Genomic DNA, 6220 nt, shown 5'->3' on the forward strand with positions numbered 1-6220 from the left:
TCTTGACATCCATTTGCCAAATTTCATAATCATGAAATGCAGCAATAGCTAACATGATTCGGACGGACTTAAGCATCGCTACGGGTGAGAAAGTCTCATCGTAGTCAACCCCTTGAACTTATCAAAAACCTTTTGCAACAAGTCGAGCTTTATAGACAGTTATATTACCATCAGCGTCAGTCTTCTTCTTAAAGATCCATTTATTCTCAATGGCTTGCCGATCATCGGGCAAGTCAACCAAAGTCCATACTTTGTTTTCATACATGGATCCCATCTCATATTTCATGGCTTCTAGCCATTTCGCGGAATCCAGGCTCATCATCGCTTCCTCATAGTTCGTAGGTTCATCATGGTCAAGTAACATGACTTCCAGAATAGGATTACCGTACCACTCTGGTGCGGATCTTACTCTGGTGGACCTACGAGGTTCAGTAGAAACTTGATCTGAAGTTTCATGAGCATTATCATTAGCTTCCTCACTAATTGGTGTAGTTGTCACAGGAACCGGTTCTCGTGATGAACTACTTTCCAATAAGGGAGTAGATATAGTTATCTCATGAAGTTCTACTTTCCTCCCACTCACTTCTTTCGAGAGAAACTCCTTCTCTAGAAAGGATCCATTCTTAGCAACGAATGTCTTGCCTTCGGATCTGTGATGGAAGGTGTACCCAATAGTTTCTTTTGGGTGTCCTATGAAGACACATTTCTACGATTTAGGTTCGAGCTTATCTGGTTGAAGTTTCTTCACATAAGCATCACAGCCCCAAACTTTAAGAAACGACAACTTTGGTTTCTTGCCAAACCACAGTTCATAAGGTGTCGTCTCAACGGATTTTGATGGTGCCCTATTTAACGTGAATGCAGCTGTCTCTAAAGCATAACCCCAAAACGATAGCGGTAAATCAGTAAGAGACATCATAGATCGCACATATCCAGTAAAGTACGATTACGACGTTCGGACACACCATTTCGTTGTGGTGTTCCAGGTGGCGTGAGTTGCGAAACTATTCCACATTGTTTCAAGTGTAGGCCAAACTCATAACTCAAATATTCTCCTCCACGATCAGATCGTAGAAATTTTATTTTCTTGTTACGATGATTTTCCACTTCACTCTGAAATTCTTTGAACTTTTCAAATGTTTCAGACTTGTGTTTCATCAAGTAGATATACCCATATCTGCTCAAATCATCTGTGAAGGTGAGAAAATAACGATACCCGCCGCGAGCCTCAACATTCATTGGGCCACAAACATCAGTATGTATGATTTCCAACAAATCAGTTGCTCGCTCCATAGTTCCGGAGAACGGCGTTTTAGTCATCTTGCCCATAAGGCACGGTTCGCAAGTACCAAGTGATTCATAATCAAGTGATTCCAAAAAGCCCATCAGTATGGAATTTCTTCATGCGCTTTATATCGATATGACCTAAACGGCAGTGCCACAAATAAGTTGCACTATCGTTATCAATTCTGCATCTTTTGGTTTCAACACTATGAATATGTGTATCACTACTATCGAGATTCAATAAAAATAGACCACTCTTCAGGGGTGCATGACCATAAAAGATATTACTCATATAAATAGAACAACCATTATTCTCTGATTTAAATGAATAACCGTCTCGCATCAAACAAGATCCAGATATAATGTTCATGCTCAACGCTGGCACCAAATAACAATTATTTAGGTCTAAAGCTAATCCCGATGGTAGATGTAGAGGTAGCGTGCCGACCGCGATCACATCGACTTTGGAACCATTTCCCACGCGCATCGTCACCTCGTCCTTAGCCAGTGCTCGCTTATTCCGTAGTCCCTGTTTCGAGTTGCAAATATTAGCAACAGAACTAGTATCAAATACCCAGGTGCTACTACGAGCTCTAGTTAGGTACACATCAATAACATGTATATCACATATACCTTTGTTCACTTTGCCATCCTTCTTATCCGCCAAATACTTGGGGCAGTTCCGCTTCCAGTGACCAGTTTGCTTGTAGTAGAAGCACTCAGTTTCAGGCTTAGGTCCAGACTTGGGTTTCTTCTCTTGAGCAGCAACTTGCTTGCTGTTCTTCTTGAAGTTCCCCTTCTTCTTCCCTTTGCCCTTTTTCTTGAAACTAGTGGTCTTGTTGACCATCAACACTTGATGCTCCTTCTTGATTTCTACCTCCGCAGCTTTTAGCATTGCGAAGAGCTTGGGAATAGTTTTGTTCATCCCTTGCATATTATTGTTCATCACAAAGGTCTTGTAGCTTGGTGGCAGTGATTGGAGAATTCTGTCAATGACGCTATCATCCGGAAGATTAACTCCCAGTTGAATCAAGTGATTATTATACCCAGACATTTTGAGTATATGCTCACTAACAGAACTATTCTCCTCCATCTTGCAGCTGTAGAACTTATTGGAGACTCCATATCTCTCAATCCGGGCATTTGCTTGAAATATTAACTTCAACTCCTGGAACATCTCATATGCTCCATGACGTTCAAAACGTCGTTGAAGACCCGGTTCTAAGCCGTAAAGCATGGCACACTGAACTATAGAGTAGTCATCAGCTTTGCTCTGCCAGACGTTCTTAACGTCGTCAGTTGCATCAGCAGCTGGCCTGGCACCCAGCGGTGCTTCCAGGATGTAACTTTTCTGTGCAGCAATGAGGATAATTCTCAGGTTACGGACCCAGTCCGTGTAATTGCTACCATCATCTTTCAACTTTGCTTTCTCAAGGAACGCATTAAAATTCAACGGAACAACAGCACGAGCCATCTATCTACAATCAAACATAGGCAAGCAAAATACTATCAGGTACTAAGTTCATGATAAATTTAAGTTCAATTTAATCATATTACTTAAGAACTCCCACTTAGACAGACATCTCTCTAGTCATCTAAGTGATCACGTGATCCAAATCAACTAAACCATAACCGATCATCACGTGAGATGGAGTAGTTTTCAATGGTGAACATCACTATGTTGATCATATCTACTATATGATTCACGCTCGACCTTTCGGTCTCCATGTTCCGAGGCCATATCTGCATATGCTAGGCTCGTCAAGTTTAACCTGAGTATTCTGCGTGTGCAAAACTGGCTTGCACCCGTTGTAGATGGACGTAGAGCTTATCACACCCGATCATCACGTGGTGTCTGGGCACAACGAACTTTGGCAACGGTGCATACTCAGGGAGAACACTTCTTGATACTTTTAGTGAGAGATCATCTTAAAATGCTACCGTCAATCAAAGCAAGATAAGATGCATAAAGGATAAACATCACATGCAATCAATATAAGTGATATGATATGGCCATCATCATCTTGTGCTTGTGATCTCCATCTCCGAAGCAACGTCATGATCACCATCGTCACCGGCGCGACACCTTGATCTTCATCGTAGCATCATTGTCGTCTCGCCAACTATTGCTTCTACGACTATCGCTACCGCTTAGTGATAAAGTAAAGCAATTTACAGGGCGTTTGCATTTCATACAATAAAGCGACAACCATATGGCTCCTGCCAGTTGCCGATAACTTCGGTTACAAAACATGATCATCTCATACAATAAAATATAGCATCACGTCTTGACCATATCACATCACAACATGCCCTGCAAAAACAAGTTAGACATCCTCTACTTTGTTGTTGCAAGTTTTACGTGGCTGCTACGGGCTTAGCAAGAACCGTTCTTACCTACGCATCAAAAATCACAACGATAGTTTGTCAAGTTGGTGCTGTTTTAACCTTCGCAAGGACCGGGCGTAGCCACACTTGATTCAGCTAAAGTGAGAGAGACAGACACCCGCCGGTCACCTTTAAGCAACGAGTGCTCGTAGCGGTGAAACCAGTCTCGCGTAAGCGTACGCGTAATGTCGGTCCGGGCCGCTTCATCTCACAATACCGCTGAACCAAAGTATGACATGCTAGTAAGCAGTATGACTTATATCGCCCACAACTCACTTGTGTTCTACTCGTGCATATGACATCTACGCATAAAACCAGGCTCGGATGCCACTGTTGGGGAACGTAGTAATTTCAAAAAAATTCCTACGCACACGCAAGATCATGGTGATGGCATAGCAACGAGAGGGGAGAGTGTTCGTCCATGTACCCTCGTAGACCGTAAGCGGAAGCGTTATGACAACGCGGTTGATGTAGTCGTACGTCTTCACGATCTGGCCGATCCAAGCACCGAACGTACGGCACCTCCGAGTTCAGCACACGTTCAGCTCGATGACGATCTCCGGCCTCCGATCCAGCCGAGCTCCGGAGATGAGTTCTGTCAGCACGACGGCGTGGTGACGATGTTGATGTTCTACCGGCACAGGGCTTCGCCTAAACTCCGCGACGATATGACCGAGGTGGAATATGGTGGAAGGGGGCACCGCACACGGCTAAGGAACGATTCGTAGATCAACTTGTGTGTCTATGGGGTGCCCCCTGCCCCCGTATATAAAGGAGGGAGGGGGGAGGCTGGCCGGACCTTGTTGGGCGCGCAAGGAGGAGGAGTCCTCCTCCTAGTAGGAGTAGGACTCCTCCTTTCCTACTCCTACTAGGAGGGGAAGGAAGGGGGAGAGGAGGGGAAGGAAAGAGGGGGGGCGCCGCCCCCCCTCCTAGTCCAATTCGGACCAGAGGGAGAGGGGGCGCGCGGCCCCTCCTGGCCGCCCCTCTCTCTTCCCACCAAGGCCCATGTGGCCCATTAACTCTCCGGGGGGGTTCCGGTAACCCTCCGGCACTCCGGTTTTCTCCGAAATCACCCGGAACACTTCGGGTGTCCGAATATAGTCGTCCAATATATCAATCTTTATGTCTCGGCCATTTCGAGAATCCTCATCATGTCCGTGATCACATCCGGGACTCCGAACAAACTTTGGTACATCAAAACTTATAAACTCATATTAAAACTGTCATCATAACGTTAAGCGTGCGGACCCTACGGGTTCGAGAACTATGTAGACATGACCTAGAACTATTCTCGGTCAATAACCAATAGCGGAACCTGGATGCTCATATTGGTTCCTACATATTCTACGAAGATCTTTATCGGTCAAACCGCATAACAACATACGTTGTTCCCTTTGTCATCGGTATGTTACTTGCCCGAGATTTGATCGTCGGTATCCAATACCTAGTTCAATCTCGTTACCGGCAAGTCTCTTTACTCGTTCTGTAACACATCATCTTATAACTAACTCATTAGTTACAATGCTTGCAAGGCTTAGGTGATGAGTATTACCGAGAGGGCCCAGAGATACCTCTTCGACAATCGGAGTGACAAAACCTAATCTTGAATTATGCCAACCCAACATGTACCTTCGGAAACACCTGTAGAGCACCTTTATAATCACCCAGTTACGTTGTGACGTTTGGTAGCACACAAAGTGTTCTTCCGGTAAACGTGAGTTGCACAATCTCATAGTTGCAGGAACTTTGTATAAGTCATGAAGAAAGCAATAGCAACATACTAAACGATCAAGTGCTAGGCTAACGGAATGGGTCATGTCAATCACATCATTCTCCTAATGATGTGATCCCATTAATCAAATGACAACACATGTCTATGGTTAGGAAACATAACCATCTTTGATTAATGAGCTAGTCAAGTAGAGGCATACTAGTGACTATATGTTTGTCTATGTATTCACACATGTATCATGTTTCCGGTTAATACAATTCTAGCATGAATAATAAACTTTTATCATGATATGAGGAAATAAATAATAACTTTATTATTGCCTCTAGGGCATATTTCCTTCAGTAGGACACCGAGACCTACCCATCCCGCCGCCCACGGCCGGAGCAGCAGCCACGCCCGGCCACTGCCCTACCCGTGTTGCCCGGCGGGCTCCAAGCGCCGGAGCCGCCGGGCACGCACCACCGGAGCCAGGCGCCACCGGCCGGCCCCCAAAGCCAGATCCAGACGGATCCGGCACGGGACCGGTCGCGCGCCACCTCCCGAGACGGGAGCACCGCAGCCGCCCTGCAGCGCGCAGCCCGAGGATCGCCGGAGCGCCGCCACAGCAGGCCACCCCGCCGCCCCGCGAGACCGTCACCGCGCTGCTAGATCCCGCGGGCGTCCAACACCCTCGCTCGAAGGAGCCGCCCCGCGCCGGCACCCACAAGCGGACGGGGAAGGAGGGCCCCGCCGCCGCCTCGCCCGTCGGGCTTTGCCCGACGGAGCGCACCGGCGACGGCTGGGGGGCGAGGGAGGCGGGGCCGAGGGCCGCGGCCA

This window comes from Triticum dicoccoides, chromosome 6B (genome assembly GCF_002162155.2).
Source record: "Triticum dicoccoides isolate Atlit2015 ecotype Zavitan chromosome 6B, WEW_v2.0, whole genome shotgun sequence".
NCBI lineage: Eukaryota > Viridiplantae > Streptophyta > Magnoliopsida > Poales > Poaceae > Triticum > Triticum dicoccoides.